Genomic DNA, 22,739 nt, shown 5'->3' on the forward strand with positions numbered 1-22,739 from the left:
AAATGCAACCTGACATAACTTGAACAGTTTTGCCCAGAAGTAAAATTGCAAGTCTGATTAAGACGTATCCACACAGCAAAAAAAATATTCACTCCCTTCTTATGTGAAGGAAGTGAATATTTATGTAATCGCTTACTTAATGTAAATTTATTTTCTATAACTCCAATTATTTTGTGGAAATAAAGGGTTTTTTTAGGGGGTCAATTAAAAAAGAAAATATAAAAAATGTTGATGATGACTGATTTGTCCAAGCAATAGAAAAAGTAAAACAACCAAAGGGGTGAGTACTGTTGATGTGCACTGTAAAACTGTACAACATGATGTCCCACAAAGTGTTGACTAAAGGTGTTGGCCATAATTTAAGTAAATATGTTCATTTAAGAATCAATTGTTCTGTTCCTTCTACTTTATTTGCTTTACTCCAATGTTGGTTGTTTACAAAATCCCCTTTAAAAATGCATGTTAGTTTATGATTGTAACCAGTAAAAAATTCCAACTATCGGTACAACAATAATAATAATAATTATAAAAAATTAAAAAATTAAAAACACTTAAAGCATATAAATGCTTATGTACTGCATGTATATAGTTTTAAAGAAATAAAATGTATGCACAGAAAGTAGTGATATATAATGTTTTGCCTATATAAGCCCCTTTTTGATTCAAGTCCAAATATAACACAGCTTGCAGATGACGCTCACTTTACATGCAGTGACTCGGGCTTACCAAGTCAATTAATGGATTTGTGTGGGTCTGATGATGTTACCAGACCTGTGTGTCAGGGGGTTGTGGTCAGGGAGGCAATCACAGGCAGGACCAAGAAAAACATCTTTGTGCTTGTTAAAACCACCATTTTCTTATAAACTTTGTCTGTTGGAAACATGCATTTACACCTGGTAAGTGCAGCTTTTTCCCAAAAACAATGAGTAATGATCTCAGAGAAATAGTTTTCAAATTGTTACAGTTTCCATTTTGTTTCATCTGCTACTTTAGTTACTGACAGTGGCCATTTTTTTTTCCACATTCATATGGCCGTGAAAAATCTATCGCTGTTTATCACCATTAAATGACAGAACATCTGCCTATGACTGCATGGTCTATGTCACTTTTGAAGGCGCTTTAAAAAAGAGGAGCTGTGGGAAACTGGGGGATTTTAACCTGATGGGAGACAGGGTCAAGCAGGGAGATATGGTACATTAGCAAAGCATGATTTCCCCACATGTGATACTGGTGTAGGTCTGGCCCGAATATTAACGAATATTAGTCAGAGCAAGAGTCGGTAACATAAATGAAGAGGGTTAAAGCCTTCTTGCAGCCAACTGGAAATCATAACAGAATTTTAACAAAAAAAAAAAAAAAGAGAATATTATGATCTTTAAAGTAACCAAGTCATGATGAATGTTTATGTCAGAATTTGTTAACAAGAAACACTATTACTCTATATTAATGTTTTTGTTTTTTTTTCCTTTTTGTGTCCATAAACTTGTGGACACAATATGGTAACTTAATCAACATGAAAAAAAAATATAGGCAACATGACAAGAAAAGGCTTATGTTTTTCTGGAAATCCTGTTTTATGAGTAAAGTCAGTTGTTAGAATTGAACTGACTCTAAAGACAACTCCAAGGAGTTGTGTGGTGAAACTAACATTATTTATGGAAGTGTCTGGGGTCATTTGTTTGCATCTATTTAATGTGGGAAAAAACCTTGTCCATATGGATATTAAATTCCATGCAGAGACCATTACAAGTTCAGGAAATTAAAACAAAGCTTATGTAGCCAAAGGCCGTCAGTTAATTCTTTGTAGAAAGCAGCTCATTTTTCATGTCTGGCCCGTTTTATGCTGTTCTCTGAGTTAATGTGGGTGAAGCAAGCTGGAAAAATGCATCTGTACATTTTATTTTAACTGTGTTGTATGTCTGTGTGTTTCACAAGCATTTGTAGTCAAACAACTGGACTAGCCTGCATTTTGAAACCACATGATGACAGCACCCGATGAAGTCAGAGTAAACAGCAAGCCAGTCCTCATTACCGATCGCGTGCACTTTTGGATTTATTTCACATGGTCACAAAACCCCCTGCTGTTAAGAGTAAATATTCTTGTAATATGTCTTTGCATGGACTTTGAGCTGCAGTCTACCAGCGTGGCTTCAGACTCAGTTTCTGTACACAAAGTGAAAGCTTTCCAAAAACAGGTCTAAATCTGCCTCCTAATTATGGAAGAAAAATGTTTAAAGTTTGTAGAACCACTAGTGTGATTTTGTTTCAACAGTAGTCAGAAAATGGGTGCAGCTTTGCTGAAATATGTTAACAACTCGGTGGAAAGGCAGTCACCTGGCATCAAACATAACTGATTTTTATGAGAGTGTGTTGAAACTGACAAAACCTTTTTTTTTTATAAATTTAGCAGATTTAAAGCTAAACTAAATCAGATGCTGTGTTTAACAGATAGTTAATTTATTACATACTCTCAAAAGGTTTGACTGAATACAGTCCAATGATTATTGCATGATCATTGCCTATTTTGAGGTTAAGCATTGCCTTAGATTTTTGCATTAGATTTCTTTTTTTTTTCTTTTTGAAATTTGTACCAAATAATATTAAAGTCGTTTGGGGGGAAATAGATTGGTGGATTTTTTTTTTTCTTTTAATTTATAGAATATATTCAAGAGTGAATTTCATGAATAAAGTTGAAATTGGAGAATTAATTAAAAATTTTGTTTTGTGATTAAAGTCAAAATAATAAGAGCAAAGTAGAAATATTGTATTGAGGAAAAGGTGGATGAAAGAAGCTGTTTATAGGATGAAAGACAACAAACCGGCATTCTAATCAAACATATGAAGCTAACTTGCTCTTTCACACAAGGCATGGATTTTTCAGGTCTTTGCACCAATTTCTTTTTGACTTTATTGTTGATGTGTTTATACTGCCTTTTCTTTTTTATTTTTTTTTTCACCATTACACCTTTTTTCTTTGTTATTTGGACATTATCACAATACTGTTTTAGTGCTTGGTCATTGTTATTGGCTTTATTGAAATAAAAGATGATTTCAACGTAGAATTTAAAGGCAGTAACAATTGTAAATTTGACAGAAGTGCCCTGTAAAACATAAGACATCTCGATCTGGGATCCACAATAATGTTTTTTAAAACCATAACCGACAACTGATAATTTTCTCATTTCCAAGGCCGATAACTGATAAGGCTAATGAGCAAAAATGTAAGGGTATTGTATCATAAACTATAAATAAGACCAAAAGCTATTGAATCTTTAAAATAAAGTTTTGAAATGAAAAACATGAAATATATTCTCAGAAATCATCTATTTAAATAAAGTTATTGATGTAAAAACAGGGAAAAAAATGGTCTCTAGTACTGATCAATTGAAAGAAAATTCCAAACTCAGCTGTTATGTTCTCTGTTTACTGACAAGCTGGGCTGCATTCACATGGTGTTGGAGTTTCCCATTTTCTGAGTCATTCTGCCCTTTTATGTTTATATTTCTGTTTTCTCCAATTATACCAAAGGCTCTTGATGTGTTTACATATAGGATAAGTTATCGGCATGATTTAAAAGCTTGTCCTCTGCTAATCTGTTCCGATTCTACCTATATAGAAAACCTTGAAGCAAGGACATTCAGACCTGTAGAGGACAAATGAAGTTTGCAGTTAATAAAATTATTGCTGATAACATCTTTCAGTCTAGGTTGCATTCGTTGTGTCATGGGAACAAAATATTTTGTTCAAAAACACCAATTGCTACCTTATTTTGAGGTATTTTACTAGGTTTGTTAAACTTATGGAGTCAATAAACTTAATATGTTTTATTTAGTTCTTCCTGGGACATGCTAGTTACGTCTGTATTTTTATCAGCAGTTTATGTTGACAGGCCCCTTACGAATGGATGAAGGGTTGTTGATTCTTATTGCTATCCAGCCTCACTGCACACACATTCACTTATGCTTTTATTTTTTAACCGAATATTTTACGGCATATGTAACGCAGCCAGAAACTACTTTTATCACCATCTCCAATTGCTTCAGCTTTAGTCTTGATCCCTCTCATTAGCCTGCAATGGTAAAACAGGGATTCAGTAAAAAAAAAAAAAAAAAATAAAAAATACAGAGCATCATTAAACACAGTAAACGATATACTTGGAATTATAGAAGTTCCATAAAAGGACTGGAAGAGTGCCAGAAAACCTATTTAATTCCTCCAGACGCAGGTGTGAGCTCCTGCAACAAATCACCCTATGCCAGAGGTCTAATTTGTAAAAGACAACAACGTAATGTGTATAAAGAGCTTAAAATGCTTGCCGAACAAAGGCAGATGTTCTATAGTAAGATATATGAGAACAGAAAGCAATGATGCCAAGCTGATTAGCAATTCGGATTTGTTTCATTTTATCAACTCAAGACACGAGGAGAATGTAAATCAATGAAAACACCAAGGTACGTTGACAAAAAAAACAAATAAAATGCTGATTAAATGGGAACTTCAGTATAAAAGCCAATAAACAAGCAGAGATTAATTGAAATACAGTATCACTGGTTGAAGTTAAATATTTGGACAGTGGGTTCATGTTAGGGTTTTTCAACGTTGAGCTATGAATTTTAAGCAGATCCCACAGACACATAAAGAGCTTAAAAGCATGAATAAAAGAAGAGCCTCTCAGCTTGTGATTATAAGGTTTTATGGCCCTTTTCTCTTCTTTACTTTCCAGAAGTGGATGTTAGTTGGGACTATTCATGTTATGTGGATGTAATTCTACAAAAAGAACATTAATAATCTGCACATGAATATGACAAATGGCTCGGCTCACATTTTGTAAAATCTTAAAATTTTCTAAACCTTGATCAGACAGAGTGAATTAAGCAAAAAAGTTTTGCCAAGAAAGAAAAAAAAAAACTATTTTGAGTGGACAGAGGTAAATACTCTCTTTGTGTACACTTTTAGCTGATGTGATTGGAACATAGCCGCGCTCAGGAAACTGAACCGGTGTTTAACTTGGAAGGCCAACATGCTTCAAGGCTGCCAAAGTGCTCGGAGAACCAGCTCACCTCACCCAGCCTGCCGTAAATTCTCACCCTCTTCTCGTCCCTCGCATGCTCTGAAGTCTTATTTGTTTTCCACATTTTGCTAGAGGTGACATTCACTGTACAAAACTGTTGCCTAAATGCCAACTTCTGCAAAAGTGTGATCTCAAGGCAAAGCACGAGACGCTGGATAACAGGGTTGGGGACAGCAGTCTCTTTAGTGCCATTACAACAAATCCTGCCCCTGAGAGTACATGCTCTGGCCTGTCATTTGTCTATTTCACATTATTTTTATTTTAGTTTTTAGAGGAGGTGCAGTAAAACCTGAGTTGCCTCTTACCCTTCAGAACTTCTTATTTCAAGCATATAGCCTAAATCACAGGAGGTATGTTGGAAAAACAGGACACCCCATAAAATCCTGAAAATGGCCTCCTGTTTTAACATACTCATGGGGAACTGAATCAGACGCTTTTAAAAACAGAGCTCACTTTGGAATGAAGAATAATGAAGCAAAGTTCAGGGGCATTTTATCGGTCTTCTCTTTAACTTACAGATATTAAAAGTTCTCTGTTTTCAGACAAATGAGACAAAAGGTAAGGTGAGGTTACACGTATGATGAGACAGAATAAAACAAGGGCAAAGGTCTATAGAGTCATGGTGCACCTTTACTTTAACTGTCCATTTTGTTGATTGGCAAGAGGGTTAAACTTTCCCCTTTTAATCTTGTTGTTTGAGTGATTAGAGGAAGCATGGATGAGAGAGGGAGGAAGACGAAAGGACAAACAAAAATAAAAGTGTATTACGAGAGTTAATATGAGATCATAGAGGTTGAAGTAATTTAATAGAGAATGCAATCTCTTAAAGTGCTTTATGTAGTTTCCTGATTTCTTCATGTCTACCAAATGTTATTTTAAACACATAGCATGCATTGCTTTTGTTGTCGTTTTGCTGTCAGTTTTGACAGTAATAATCCCCCATAAAATAATTGATGGCAAAATATTAGAATTTAAGTAAATATTGAAAAATATTTGCTTAATTAATTACTTAAAAAATTTGACAGTTTGAGTTGATAATGTATATTGAAACTAGCTCAATAGTGACAATCTGGTTGTCACTAGTTTGAGCCCTATTAGAATAATTTATTTCAGTTTAAGAAATATAGAAAAGAAAGCAACTCAGCTATTTTTTGTAATTTTTTTTCCCTTTTTTTTTGCTTAGCCAGTGTTAAAATAAGTTGGATCTAGTCAAAATTAATATTTATCCCTCAAACCCTCCCCCCAAAAATATTTTACTTAAATAGGAAATTCAAAAATTAAGATCCAGAGCAAAATCCAAAATAACACCTCACAAGAGAAACACAATGAAACAAGCTTGTGGGAATAACAAGATGATCTTACCTGTTTAACTGAGTTATTAAAGCTGGAGAGTTGACAAATGAACAAGGAGCAGGTGCTTGATCAGAAACAAAGTGGAGCTGTGAGGGAAGACAAATAGGAGAAGTTAAAGGACAGAAGTTTTGTATTTTTCAGGTCCATCAAGAAATTATCTTCAGATGTAATGAGAATCCTGTTACATAAATGTATTTACATGTTAAATAAATTTGACTTGGCATTACAGCCGTATATGATGCTTTGAAGTTGACATTTAATTCTTTAGAAACCTCCTACCCTTTCAGACACTCAATCATTTTGCCTGCGTACAATATTCGCCAAAACGGATTAAAGCCATGCCCATGGAGAAGGGCATGGCTTTAATCCTAATTAAATTGCTAATTGCTGCTGCTGCTAGCTTGATGGGGAAGGCGTGAGGGACGGATGCTCCATCAGGTGGGAGATCATGGCGAATTGAAACTTCAAGGTAGAGCTTCAGGTAAACAGGCGGCACATCATATGACGAGTCATTTAAGCCACCCCCAAATTTTATAAAACTTTAATACATTTAAATTTTAAAGTGTTGATATTTTGTTTCAAGTTTTGTTTTAAAGGGTTTAATAGGTTAGCACAGTTCCTTCTGTTAATAATTTTTGGCAAAAAAGAGTGTAAAAGTCTGAGTAAAATTTTGTTTTAAAAGTTCAATGAATGAACCAGAAAAATAAGTATCCATATTTTTTACAAGCTCATATGGTTCTAATGTCGACCGTCTTTCATTGCATTTGTTTTCAAAACAACATCCCAGACCATATCATTCCTTTGGTCATGCCAGGCCTTTGTTCAGCAGCAGTAAGCAGAATCAGATCCACCCTCAGAGTCCCAGCGCATCAGGCAAGCGGGGACTCTCTCGTTTCATGCGGTAACTATAAAACATGCTCCAAGTACTTGCAACAGTTCTGCTCAGAGCCGTAGCCGCAGTGTTCCCTCTAACAAGAGACAATTAGAAACTTGTTGTAAATCATGGCTGTGTGCATTTGGGAGTTTTCAGAATGTCCAAGTGGTTTGGGATGCTTTAGAACCTGAATATCTGAAATACAGATAGCTCTCTTTTTCTGTTGTGGTACAGGCTGCATAGTATATTGTGCACCCAACAATCCCTTTGTCACTTACAGAGAGTGCTATGTAATCTAGCAACAGAAGCACTGCCTAGCATCGTGATATTGATAAGCAAATTATTTGTAAGATCTGGTGTCTGCAGTCTTTCATGTTGACTTTTGGTTTAACATCACAGAGCGTGTAAAGTCAAAAGCTGTAATCAAATTATACAACCCTTTACTTACTTATTAATGTCTGTGCACACATTTTATGTACAGATAATAGATTCCAGCATGAAAAGCATTGGATCGATATTTTTATTACCCGTTGAGATCTTTGTAACCACATTAAGGAAAGCCTCTACCATTACAGCTTAACCTCTTTCAGAGATGATAGGATTTGTTCCACCTGTGTGTGGTTGCAATCTAATTATTGCAGATGAACAAAATTAACAATTCCACATTTTCTTTTCTGACAAGCTCTTCTCAATTCACTTATACAGATTGCTGGAAAGAAAGTCTCTTTTATATCCACACACACCTTTTCCATTATGCCCACACAGAAAAGACGAAGGAGATGTCCATCCATTGGAAGAACGTAGAGTCACTGAGCTGCACAGAAAGGAAGTCAAGTGAGGATTTTTTTTTTCCTTTTCCTGCCATTTCACTTTTTTTTTTTTTTTCTTGCTTGGCCAGTCCTGCTGTGGCCCGTGATGCAGGGTCCCAAGGGCCCGGCGGTGAAATAGTAATATGGACCATCTGACACCTGTCAAAACAGCCCTGTTAGTTGAGCGTCAAGCCCTGTCAGCTCACAGAGGAAAGTGCTATGCGGGCTCTCAATTTCCCTCTTTCCCTTTAAATCTCTCCCTTGTCCCTCTCGTTCTCCTGCTGAATATCCCAAATTTTACTCCCAAGACTCTGGTAGAAATTCCCTCCTTTCTTATTCCAATTTTCCCCTTTGGAAAGACCTCTCAGTTTTGCCATTTTCTTGTATCTTCTTCATTCTCAGACTATTGGTTTGCTTGAGACAAATCAGATTGACCATGACACAAACTGTGATTTGTCCAGATTTGCTCTTGTGACTAGAAGTTTAGAAAACATCTGGAAAAAGAACAGTAAGTTCCTTTTCCATTTTCCCTGTTTTATTAAAACACCTCATTTCCTATATCCTAGCAATTAAAAACCTGTGCTGGAATAGTCACCAGAGAGAACAAGAGCAATTGTTCCCAGTGTAAAGTCATTAGAAGTTATAATGAGTCTCAGTCAGTCTCAAATGTTCCTCCATTTTAAAGTCACCCTTCCTGGTCAACGATGTATGAAGAGGAAAGCCTCTAAATCACCTGAGCCTTTTTTGTCCTGATCTTCTCGACTATATGTGGCATTCGATAATATGAGGCAAGTATAACATCTGAAATTGATATTGACAAAATCCACTTTGACTTTGTCTGACTTTTAGCAAATTTTTACACTTCATTAAGTTTCATGAATCACATAATGGAATACTACGGAGGTTCCTTACAATTTGCGTTGTGTCTAAAACACAAAATGTTAATGAGTTTTGTTTTAATTTTTAGAATATGGACTGAGGAGAAAGATATTGAAAAACTTAACATAGTGTTGTATAAGGTACCCCCTGCTTTAAACGTCTCCACACCTGTCTTCAAAATGTTATCATGGCATTAATGTTATAATAATAAAAATGTTGCTACATTGAACAGTCAGAAAAAAAATCCAGAATAAAATATCCAGTTTTAATGTGACAATGTGCGAAACAATTTAAGGGGTATGAATACTTTTCTGCAAATTTTGCCACTGACAATAAAGTAATTGTACTCCATCAACTGAGAAAGAAGTTTGCAGGAGAACTGCTGCTTGTTCACAAGCAATAGGAAAGGTGGAAATGTTCAGCTAAATGTAATTGCTTTGGTTAGATAATGAACAACCCATAAGAGAAGGTTCATTTCTCCTTTTCACATTTTCTCGCTCTGTCTCAAATTGTACCATTCAGGTGTCCTGTAAGAAGACTTTGTAAATCATTCAGTAGGCGAGTTACATCTAACTACCTTCAATTCTGCATCAGGTTAATGGACCTTGGAATTCAGATGTACAGTTGAAAGGTGTTTCTGATGTGATCCAGAGGCTGAGCTGGTCGAGTAAAGAAGGAGATGGAGCCCTTGCCAGCATGGCTGAGAAAATCATTGCAGACATTGCAATAAAGAGTTCTCTGCATTACTGAGAGGTTATAATAAAAACAAAACCCCAATCAGATTTAATGACGTTGTATTAGAAGGTATTTATTGAGAGTAAGGGAGACAGCAGCTGGGACTTCTTGTGCTTATGGTGAACAAGTGGTGGCAGTTAGTGGAATTTATGGACTTGCAGGGAAATGAAGTTGGGAATAGGTGTGGCTGTGACGACAGTGAAGGAACTGCAAGGATCCAATGCAATGTAACTGTACTTTATGCAAGTTACGAATGTCTTTTATGAAGCCTGATTGTAACTGGATTAAGAGTGTTTTTCATCTGAGGCAGTTAAACCTGATAAAAAATGAGAAAGTAGTCTGAGCGAGTCATATAACAAATGCCAGATTTCACTGAGATCATTGAGAAAAACAAAGCATTCCATCTAGCATTCTTTTTTTTTTTTTTTTTGCATCACAAATAGACAAAATATAACCAAATGTCTCTGGGTCAAATGATGCCGTTACGCTTTGAGAGCACACCAGTGCCTTGTGTGACTTGATCTCTGTTTCATTTGTCTGCATATCTGTGTAACCACGGGGGTGGCCTGCTGACACGGCCACCCTGCTCTGTGCAAATCACTGGCGCCTGATGGGAGCAAATAGGAGGCCTTTAAATAAAAAGAGGAGCCATAATGTTGATTCTGGCTTCTGCTCTAGATTTTTGAGAGGAATTGGATCTTTGTAAAACTTTGTTGCAAGTATTACTGAATCAAGCAGTTGGAGTGATGCTACTATTGGCCAGAAGTAAGATTTCACTAAGGTGACTCAGTCACTCATAAACACCTATTAGTTGGGGATTTTCTCTTGCTCAAATTTGTCTCTCGGCTTGGCAAGCCAAAGAACGAAATGATAGTGTGGCACATGTACAGCTTTCCACCTATTACATCATCAACAAGTCATTCTGTGATGACCCCTCTGGCTGGACTGTCCAAAATAACAAGGATTGGAATAATATGGCTTAGCACAGAACTTAACTCCTCTCAAACTTGCACGTTGGCCTCTCAGGTCATCTTCATGATTATGCCTGGAGGACCTGTCCATAGACAGCCACAAAAATGCCCAACTAGGAAACAATCCAACAACTTAATGTCAGCAGTTTACAGCTTTTTCTCATTCCCATTTAACCTCAAAGTATAAAACAATAGTTTAGATTTTGTTAAACTTGCAGTCTTGAATTCTTGTCAAACAATCAGCTCAAATTGTTTCTAATCCAGAAATATCATATCCCACTGCCTGACAGTGCCTGTTTTGATTTTTGAACGAGAAGGCATATTACTTTCCATTTTAATGAGACGATCTCTCAACAGTGTCTGCAGCCTAGCAAAGCGTTTTCACCTCTGCAATTGTGTCCACACTTCAGATAACAAGTCATTAAGAATATCTAACAAAAAGCAAGTAGCAATAGTTGTTTCACAGCTTCATTAAGTCTATAAAAAGAAACTGAAAAGCAAACCAGAAAGTAATTTTTGGAACTTTGGTCTAGGTCAGACCTCTTACAAACCAAATGGAGGAAATTCAGTTCATTGCTTATTACCACATTACAACCTTGCTGTCAAGACATCTTAAAACAATGTCACCCATTGCCTTTCCTATTTTGGCATAAATAAAAGAAAGGAAAAAAAAACAGTGATATGTTTGTATTATACGTTTGATATACAAAAAAATATGGCTTCCACCTTGAAAAGATAAAAAAGAAGCCTCTGACCCCTAAGTCAAAATTGCAAAAGGTAAAAACAGTTTTCTCAACAACTTAACAAGACCCAATATGCTTTTACAAAACAGTTTCACCATAAACCAGCAAAGAAAAATAGCTCCATTACCTGCCTCTGATCATTTACAAGCCACAAATCAAGCCTGCAAAGCCATGTGTACATGTGAGCTGCCAAAAGTGAAGTCAAAGTTTGAGAACCAAAGGACGCTTGCAACGCCACGTTGTTACCTACGGTCATTTCTGTTACGCATCAATTTGGTAATGTAGATCTCATGAAAAGGTTAATTTCCTATTTCTGCAGAGTGACATATTTTTGTTTTTGTGCTGTTTTAAAGAATGAAAAAACTTGGATGACATATCTAAATCTAATTTCCAACTTAAGAGAAAAATGAAATCCAACATAATAACTGTGACTTGTTCTTAATTCACATTTAGGGACAGGAGTTCAGACAAAATGTCTCCACTGCACTTTACATGCCTGGTATAAAAATAAATATGTGTGTTCTTGAAATACTCATCTCTGACTTGGTTTTTCCGCTTTACATTAACGCTAAACTGTTTCATATGTTTTGTGTAAATAGGTGATACCAGAATTTCCAAAATGTGCTGCAACAGGCAGTCCAAATACTGTTTGCTGTGGTTGTGCTGCAATAGTGGTCTTAAATTTCTTTGATGTTGTATTTTCTCCACATATTACATAACATGTAACCCAGCAAATCAACATTAAAAATATTTTATACTGTAACATTATGTTATTTTAGGTGTTTTCTTTTTTTTTCTTCAAATATTAGATTAACATTCATTCTGAAATTAGTCAAAATTTCCAATCTGCCAATATTTTTGTCAGAACAAACCCAATTACCTGTTTTTTTGTTGCAAACAGAATGCATTATTAGTACATAAAGTATTTATTTTTTAGTTGTATAAGGTGCAAATAGCTGTTGATATACATTTAAATTGCTTATTTCGATTTCGTTTCAGTAACCATAGCTCCAAAGATTAAACATTTTCCATGGATTATTGCTAAATCTTCTCCAGTAATTAAATTCTTATAGACTACATTTGCAAACAACATCATTAAACTATTTCTGTTGCAATGAGAGTTTAACAGAAAAATCAACAGAAGATGAGCAGTAATGTTGAAGCATAAAAGCTGTAGGCAGTCAGCACTGTGAGCAGGCACTTCAGAGCAATGTTGAATGTCACTCCATATGTCTATTGCCACATTTAAAGTTGCTTGAAGCAAATGAACCAGACAAGTCAGATGCTGGAACTACATAGCGAATCTGGTGAAATCTTCATAATGTGTCTATCACATCCTGGCTCATGAGCCATGCAAAAAACAAATGAGACATATCTTGGAATTGAGCACAATAACCAAATTTGACTTGAGAATGAACAGATACAAAACATATTGAGAAATGTGGGTGTTTCAATCGGCACTATTAGTGCATTAGCACTGGTGTTGGGACTATCGTGTAGTGTAGACCACATGATCTCAAGCTAACTAAACAAACACAGTGACAGAAGAAAGAGAAGGTCGAGGCAGACTCAAACAGCTGACATAAACCCCTCTGAGAAGAATGGTCAGGAGATCCCAGTTGTACTGATTAGTCCCACATCAGGAAGTGGAAGAAAGCAAAAACAGCAGAGAAGACAAAACAGTAAGCCCTGCTAGAATGGGAAAGAGGCTTTGTAGAATCAAACTGCACCATCAACAAAATCGGGCACTGAGTCAGAATTTAACCTGTCCTGGGATTTTTACCCAGTGCTTAAATTGTATAAAAACTAATCATGGCGGGCTGCCATGACCAAAAATGCTTGGGCTGTTTTGTGGTCCTAGTCCAGCCCTGCTTAATGTCTTCTGGTCAATAATAACAAGAGCTTTTACCAGCATAAATTTCTGTTGCAATAAAGCTGATAAAGAGCCAAATTACATTTTGATATTTTGTGAAGGAGTAAATTATTTACCTCCTGTTGGCATAAACAGTTTCAGTTTGGGTTGTTTTAAATAGCTGACATCAGCTAAAACTGATGCAACTGTCTTTTTGGTTGTTAATGTAGCAGAGAGAATAAAACTTTACTTAAAAATATTGTATAGTCTAGATCTCCAGTCAGATGGGAAAATAGGAGAAGTTAAAGGTTGAAATTTTGTATTTTCCAAGTCCATCAAGAAACTATGTTATCTGTAGTTTTATGAGTTATTTTAGTAACTCGTTTCACTAAATTAAACATTATGTGTATAAATTTCTTCATTTGTGTTAATATTGAGGATTTTCAACTTCAATCAATCAATCAAACTTTATTTGTATAGCACATTTCAGCAGCAAGGCATTTCAAAGTGTTTTACATCAAATCAAACACAAAAACACAATGCACTGTTAATGGTACCTGCAATTAAATTTAACTGAAAACTACGGTAAATTTTACAAATTAGGTCAAGGAACATTTACTAATCTATTCAGAAAAGCTATTTACCTAAACTTCTCTATAGTCAGAACCATGATAAAAAAAGAAGTTGTACTGGAACAGTGACAAACAAATCTGAACGAGTTTTAAGTTTTCAAATAACCTTGTCTAACAACACAGTGTTGTCTTTTTTTTTTTTTTTTTTTTTTTGCAAACTTATGGTAGAATTCTCATTATAAGCACCTCAAGCAGAACTCACCAGAGAGAAGACTTCTGTTATGTTGGATTGCTCAGACTTTGAGTTGCCCATCCGACATTGCTAATTAGGAGGCAGAAACTTCCATTGCTGGTGTTTCGTCAATATACCGCACACCCTTCAGGCTCAGTGGGCATCACAGGGTCGCTGAAGATCTGTGTGAGTCAGTGAAGCATACTGCCCATGTCACACAGTGGGTCACTGTTTTCACTCAGCTGAGCTTTAAGTCTTTATCAGCCTCAAACATCAGGGTCCAGTAGTCACACAAATTAAAGGGCAATTAAGGCCCTGAAACGGCTTAGGGATCAAAGCAGACGACAGGAGGAGAAGCCACTCTGGAGATTTACAAAGCAACAACAGTACAGTCTAGGAGCTAAACCAATGAAAATATATTATTTGATAATATTTGAACCAAAGAAGATTTGTCTGAAAATGTGCCCAATATTGCTAAGCTACATGCCAGATATGCTATAAAACCAGTAGATCAACATTGTTTACATATGTACATAGTATATGATAGCTTGATAGGAGGGTAATTAAATTTTTTGACTTGTCAAGGATTAAAAATAAAAGAAAGAAACTGGTTGGATGGCCTCCGGTTTACACAAATTTTTACAGCTCTGAATCCTCTTTAGGATTCCCATATCTCGTTAATTTCCTTTGACACAAGCAAGAACAAATAACAGCTTTTATCATCCTTCACTTTTGTCTCCTCGCCTTCTGTCTGCCAGTAACTCATGCCAATCTCAAACCAGTCAAACAATTTCTACAACGAAATGGGCTTCATGGATTAAAATGCAATTTGCTACAGTTAATGAAAATGTGCTCTGTATAAATACATGGGTGCTTATTAAGTTGGGGTTTGGGAGGTGAGAGCTGGCTTTAAACAAAGACAACCACCGAGTTCTTTCATGTTTGCAGATGGGCTTTGCTGTGCCAAGGAGAAAGGCAATAGCATTGACTAATTTAATTTTGATATGCCCATAACAATATCTGCCTGAGTGCATGCAGACTTGTTTGTCTTGGTTGCAAAGATGTCCTTTAAGAACAGTTTGTGAGAAAAGGGGGCATGTTTTACAGTTTAAGAACTCCTCTGATTTTTGCAGCGTCCACCTGTTCTCCCTCACTCTCTCAAGGAGCAGCTACAAATTAAACAAGATATTACTCTATATCAAAAATCTGTTATTCTACTCTGCCGTGAGACAGAAAACATACGCGTGTGGTACACTGAGAAACACCCGTTTACTAGACGGCCACGCCTGTCTTGTTAGGATTCGCCTCAACCGCATTTCTCAGAGTGCCGTGTTACTTATAGAAATATGTCCCAATCATCTTGAGACTCCTCTGTGTGACAGCCATAGTACATATGCTAATATCTGTAGATCAGTCTCAAGCAGATTCACCCTATGAGATAGTATATCTCTTGAGAATGTCTACACAGCTCTATTTATCTGTCCATGAGCCCATTTGTCTGTGTGGGCGTATCTTCTTGTCAGAGGAAATGTTTTGGACAAATGTATGTGTACTCACAGAGATTTGCATGCTTTGCGATGCTTCCCACAGACCCAAGCAGCACAGAGGCATTAATTTGTACAGGGAGCACAGTGTATGCACGCTCATTAGGCTTGCTCCGTTACATGAGAGTGATATAACAGGCTAAGGGTTAGGTTATATCCACTGAGAGGCTGTGTGAGCGTGATTGTGTGTTCTGGGGTTTGCTGAGAATGTTGGAGGCCCTCTGCGTGAAAATTTATCTGTCTGAGAGCATTTGTCTGTCTGACTATCCCCTTGGGTGTGTGTGTGCAATTGTACAAAAATAAGGGACTCATGTCTCGCCTTCCTGACACAGACAGAGTTTTGTTAAAGCGTTAAGTGGAATGAACTCTTTAGTCTGCAGAATAATTTATTTTATAAAACAGATAATGAGTAAAAACCTTTAACAATTCCTCCAAACTAAGTCAGTAGACCGCAAAATCCTCTCAGCTTCTATTAATGCCAGCTGAAATCATCCTGGAGAAAAGTCATTAAAACTTTAAATTACTAATCCACAATTTGGAAGAGTAAAAAAGCACAATGTACCAGATTAATTTGAGATTCAGAATAAAAATTTGTAGCCAAACACCACAGTGCATTCATGATCTCTAGTGATTTCAATCATGGTTCTCTAGACTTTAAACCTTCTAATAGACTTTAGAAGGTTTAGAAGACTTTAAACCTTCTAATAGGATTTCAGCTAATTTCATTTTTTAAATCATCCTCAATAATTTTAAACTGCAACAGTATGATTTCTATTTGAGTTTTTAAAAAAGCAATTAAATGGAATTAACCTAATCAAACTGCTGTGATGATGATGGGGATCATGTCACATCCTGGTGTTATATTATTGATTGAAACTTGACCATGACTGGGTGCTGTGAACATAAATTATCACTCACTGAAATGCAAATCCATCCTGCGACGTTAGAAGTAATGACACATCTATATTGGTTGTTCTAAAGTTCATAACACCACCTACCACTGATTTAAATAGTTAAGTGGCTAAAAGATGGGAGGTTTCTAGGTGTTGGCAATCTGGTATTTTTATTGATTAATGGTCAAAGCCATGTTTAGTGTTGAAAATGTCAGTTTGAAATCTGATAAACTTGGTGGCAAAAATAAAACAGAAATTCAATCTTTCTATATTTGGAAACCATTAAAACTCAGACAGAGTACATGGAAAAGTTTGCATACCTCTGGAACCCTTGAACATTTTATCACATTACCACCACAAACTTATGCATGCACTATAGTTTTTATACAATACAACAAAGGTCAACGTAGCACAAGATTTTAAAGTGAAAGGAAAATTAGACAAGGTATACAAAGTTTTTTACTAATCATTTTAAAAATCTAACGGTGTCTAATTTTGTCTTTGATACCACTAAAAAAATGCAAAGTCAATATTTGTTAAAATCACCTTTTCTTGTGTTTACTTTTGTGAGTTCGATAGGGTATGTCTCTATCAGCATTGTTCTTTTGAAAAGTTTGCACATAAACACAAATATGCTTTTATCCAGACTGTTGCATTGCAGCAACAGATTGAGATGTTATTGCATCTAACCATTATCCAACAAGTTTTATTCCACAAGTGTTCCATATCTACTCTCATCCACTAGACCAGCTTTATTATCCCTGTTCAAGAAAACATTACCATCAGCATGACACTGTTACCATCATGTTTACACTTGCAAAATCAGACTCAAGGTTAGAACATGACTTGTGTTGTATTTACATTTCTTTGCCTCTGTTCTTTAAAGGACAATTTTGGGAAGTTCACAACTAGAAGTTTTTCTATCAACAGATTCTCCCAGCTGTGGTGTTGATCTCTATTGTTTCACCAGAGTAACCACAGACTTGGTCCAATCTTACTTTTAGGGCTCTTTTACCTGTAATGTACTCTTTTCATTTCCAGATGACAGATTGATTGGTCATCTGACATCTGACGTATTGAAAAGTTGGTATAATATTTTATGTTCTAATTCTCCTTTAAACCTGTACACGTCTTTATCACTACCCTGCCTTCAGTGTTTCTTGATCTTCATTAAACAATTTCAAACTTTTCCAGGACAATTGCATTTATACTGTTAAAACAACTGGCTTTTCTGGAATATGCCCATCTTTGTGTTGGTCTATCACATAAAATCCAAATAAAACACATTAAAGTTTGTGGTTTTAGTTTGATGTCTTTTGCAAGTCACTCTGACTGTTTTGCCCAGAGCAGAGTGTTAATTTTTGTATACATTCAGGATGTGGACATAAACTTTTCTGACTGGACGTGGTGCCCAAAATAAAGCTGTTAATAAAGATGTCTGAGGTGAGAGACTGTCGAAGTGAAGCTCAAGAAGAAACGTTGGGAGACCATCCTGTTTCAAAGTAAAGGGGGCTGGGCTTCGTTTTCTGGCAAAGCCACCAAAGAGAGGCATGTTAAGGGAAAGTGAGACTTCACAGGGTGTAAACGGATCCACCCTAACATTATCGTCGGCATCACAGGTCTATCTATCTCATTGACAGGCCAGTGGCGTCAAGTGCCAGGGGGTATGACACAGCTGACACAGGAGTGTGCCCCACTTTATGCATGCACATAAAGACACATTAATTACTGCCAAATACAGACACCCCTTTCTCACATCTGGAGTAAGATGGGTTTAACCTCATTGCTGCCCAGATTTTGGTGATATAGCAGGAAGGATTAGCCAGGGCCATTTTTTTTTTTACTTAAATTGATTCTATCTATATGAGCTTGTGGCACTTGCATGTGAGGTCAAGATCGTAAAACTTCAGAATGTACAGTTGCTTGGGTGCAGGGGGATCCACGGGACCCCAAGCCTATTTGTATCCATTGGTGTGTCAACATGTTTGCCTGTTTGTGGGCATGCTTTTATTTTATGTTTCATAGTTTGTCCTTTAATATAGGTTGGATTACATAAAAGGTATCCTTTATTTAGTTCTTCCTTTTTTAAAAGAAGTATGCCATTCTAAAGTCTTAAACATATATAAATTTACTGTGTGTAAATGTTTATGTCTGTGGGTGGTGGTAGTAGTAAAGCCAAAAGGCCATGAAGCAGCTGGGACTTCAACAGCCCTCAGTTGACCATATCTCCCCCCAATTCATCCTTGTCATGTCACTCTGTGGAAGTATGACTGTTTGACTTTTCCTTGTAATGAAAATTCCACATGTGGCAAATCAGACCTGGCTGATGGGAGCTGTCGTCACCACACATCTTGGTCACATTCAAAGAGGAAAGAAAAGAAAACTAAAAAATGCATTGTAATGTATTATGTGCTATAAAGGCTTTCCATTTTTTTTTACCCATACTACAAAGTCAAGCATTTTTTTTTTTCAAAAACATTGTCAGAGTCTGTGTTTGTCAATATTCCTCTATTATCGGCCAGTCACTGTGGTGACAAGAGGATCACTTCACAGCAAAACACCTTCTATCGAGCTACAAATCGAACAAAGCATATAACCAGAGCATGCCCCACCCCCAAACAAGTCTTGTCTTTGAATGTAAGTGTTGAGCACTGCTTTGTGTTTTGGCTTCTGTTCCTGCTTTCTTTCTATTTTTTTCTGTTCTTTCCTTTTTCTCTATTGTGTTGGCAGTGGATGGTGAAGATGGGATGGAATGAATCTTTAATAGATTTGTCTCGGGGAGCACAATGGAAGGAGGAATCGTTGTTAACATTATAAGATATTGATCGCTTCAACTCCGTTTCCCAAGGCCCTGTCACACAGAAGCCATTATTCGCAGCAGTCAGCCCCACCACTGCTCAGTCACATTTAAAGCCCCTTGTACAGCAAGTCTATGCTGGTTCAACATGTTCATTTCTTATGACCCTTTCAACCTTCCTTGTATACCGCCTTTTTGCAATAAGGACTTTACATCAATTTACTCATCTAGTTCATGACTGGCAGCTGAGAAAAAAAGACTATTTTTTCTTTTTTCTTTATAAAAGCAGTTTTCATATTTGAGTAACACTTTTTGGTTTTGGGTAGTTACTGTTGTGCCTATCAAATGAATTTATATCATTGAAGTTTTCCACAGTTTGTCCAGTAACAACTAAAACTTTCAATGTAGTTTAAGATTTTAACTCACAATTATTAAGTCAACAGAAAAGCACTTATGATTTTCTGTATGTTCTGCAAATAAAAATCTACAAAGTTCTTTTTTAGATAACCCTAAATAAAATCCACTGCAATATTTTGCCTCAGAAATCCTCTAAATCTTTTTATATGTCAGAAACACAAATAATGTTTTTTTTTTTATTAAAGTGCAGCACTTATAAAGTGCACCCTGACTTAGCTGACCTTTGACTGAATGACTTATCAGCATTGTACAGTGACTGAAATAATGACAGTTCTCTAATTATCAAAACTGAACTTTGGTTAGAATGAAACCACATTTAATTTTATCAATATCAGGATTGTGAACTGAGGAATTCAAGTGGAATTTAATTAACCTTGTTAATTTATTTTGTGATGTTGCACATTCTATTTATTCAAGCATTCACAATAAGTTGTGTAAACCAAAGCTGAAGTTCACACAAGTCATGTCTCTTCGTGTTTATTTGTCTCATAGTATCTTAGCTACTAATGAATCTACAGTGACATGTATCCAATAGTGGATTACTCTTAAATGAAACAGTATGAAGTTTGGCAAAACATGGCAAAAGCCTGGAGGGTTTTAAATAACACATTGCTTTACATAAGGTCTTGTGTGGATTGAGAAACTTGAATTCATCTTCTATTAAATTTCACACATTTGAATTTACTTCTTTGAATTCTCTAAACGGCAGGTGGCAGAGTAATCATTTCATCTCATACACAGATAAGACACACCTGTCAGATGTGCTGACGCTCCCCTTCACCACTTTAAAAGCTTTGATAGTTGTGACTGCAGTTGCAGATGTGTGGAAAAAACAGTGGATGAACATTTATAGATTACATTCCCTGTTGATAATTTAATTGCAAAGAGTAGGAAAAGTTGAGTTTGTCCTTCTGGGCAACAGATGTGCCTCAACTGCTCAGTTTCCATGAAAAGAACTGACAGTCCCGAAACATCTAAAGACGGTGGACTTCAGAGTAACTGTCCATGCCAATATCCTTGACAATGGATCTCTTAGGATGGTCAGACTGCAAATATTACCTGCCTTGTCTTGAACTTGCTTAGGTCAAATTTCAAGAGTGTGTGTATGTGAATGTTTATGTAATGCTAAACAGAATTTTATTTCTTACTACAGGGTTATTTGCACTCAAAAAGAAATTCATAAAAAAATCTTTTTAGGGGATCTTTTTCTTCAAATCGCAACTCTCTACTCTCTATTTACACTTAAGTTGTTATCTGGAGCTAAAATAGCACAAAATTGACAAGTAGAAACAGACTAAAAGCTCTTGATCCATCATAAATGTTGAATTTGATTGCCTTGGCCCTTTCTGTCAGAGCCCATTTGAAGTCCTTCTGAAGACTAATGATCAGAGCTCTCCAGGGTCAGCAAAGATACGGTTTTTTATCCCTCCACCGTGACGAAAAAAACTTTTTGATCTTAAAACTGAAGCTGGTCCTGCTTCTTCCATCAGCTGAATGATGGTTTGGATAATGAAGAGTGAATCCTGATTTATTAAATATCAATTTCCTTGACGGTCACACATCGTTATACAGGTTATCTATCTCTTGTGTCAGATCACAGTCAAAACAAAATGAATTTTCAGCTTCAGATCTCCCAATGTACTTACTTGATGTCCACCTTAAACAAAGATTTGGAAGTGTCATTGTCAATGCTATATTTACCTTCTGTGAGATAGTTTGGTTGCAAAGCAATGCAAGTTCTTCATTATACACATGTGTCCGACTGCTACAACATGTATGCAATATCTACCAACATGTCATAGCAATGACTGAGTAATGCTTTATCTCATGTAACTCTTTGCAAAAGCTCCATCAGTGCTGATGAAAATTAACCCTATAGTATTAAAAGCAACCGGTGGAGTTTACTCAAACAATTAAAGCAAACTTGTTGCTTCAAAAAAATTTGGTTTTCTTTACTATTTTTTTTTTTTCATTTTTATAATGAAATAAATTGCTCTTTTTTCAATATTAAACCTAGATCCATGAGATCTTAAAAAAAATGACAAAATGTATGCACTGGTAAAACATGCAAAGACCACACTTAAAGACTGTGCCAAGATTTTGGAACTGGCAATGTGGAAGCTGTAAAGGAATACTGCTAACCACTTAACCCGCCATGGGGTTTTGATGATCTCTTGGTGTACTTTTCAGATTATGAAGCAATTTTTGGAAGCCACATTTATTTGCTCCATAATAAAAAGCATTCAACTTATTGAAAACTGTGGAAATTTTGTTACATTACATATATGTTATCAAAAATTGTCATTTATGAAATAACTGTTGAATGAATGTCTTAAGACTTTAATTTTCAACCTGATTTTACGGTGATACCAAAAGTGAAAGAACAAAGTTCTTTCAGATTTATTTTGGTTATTTAATTTTCCTTTGGGATTAATAAAATATTTTGGAATTTGAATGTAAAATGTAGTTGCTGTCTCTATAATCTAGAGCAGGGGTGTCAAAGTCAAATGGACGGAGGGCCAAATAAAAAATTTAGGTACAAGCCGAGGGCCGGACTGATCGAATGTTCATTGAAATTTTTTTAAATGTAGTCTAGTGAACCTAATTGAACCTACTGAAAACCTAACAAATATATTCCAATATGATCAGATAAATAAAGCAATATTCTCTTATGGCTCTGTCAGTAATCTTTAATTTTCAACAGACACAACTGAAATATTTTTAAAATATAATTGGATTGAAATACAATAAAATAAAGTGCAAAAATCTATTAATCAAAAACAACACTTTCATCAAGGAGAAGTAACATGTAGTGAAAACAAATATTAAACTCAGTGTCCACCTTCCTTTTTGCCATTTTTGATGGGTATCTGAAAGTTAATTTTACAGTTATGCTGACGACTGCTGTGCTAATAACCCTTCTAGACCGGACGTGTCGCCAGCGACACGTCTAAATTTGCAGTACCGTAATTCCGCCACGTAGCGCTAAGTGGAAAA

General features: G+C 36.0%; 1 long non-coding RNA gene across 2 annotated transcripts in view; it reads right to left on the reverse strand.

Moving 5' to 3' along the window:
* Positions 1 to 22,739, reverse strand: part of LOC122838453 — a 106,087-nt gene that overhangs the window by 67,979 nt on the left and 15,369 nt on the right. The window contains exons 2-4 of one of the 2 annotated variants that reach the window (XR_006371896.1): positions 8,042 to 8,112; positions 6,434 to 6,510; positions 4,026 to 4,069 (exon numbers count right to left, since the gene is read on the reverse strand). This is a non-coding gene — a long non-coding RNA (uncharacterized LOC122838453). The remainder of the gene's footprint in view (positions 1 to 4,025; positions 4,070 to 6,433; positions 6,511 to 8,041; positions 8,113 to 22,739) is intronic. The other variant, XR_006371895.1, reaches the window with a different exon arrangement.

This window comes from Gambusia affinis, linkage group LG10 (genome assembly GCF_019740435.1).
Source record: "Gambusia affinis linkage group LG10, SWU_Gaff_1.0, whole genome shotgun sequence".
Classification (NCBI taxonomy): domain Eukaryota; kingdom Metazoa; phylum Chordata; class Actinopteri; order Cyprinodontiformes; family Poeciliidae; genus Gambusia; species Gambusia affinis.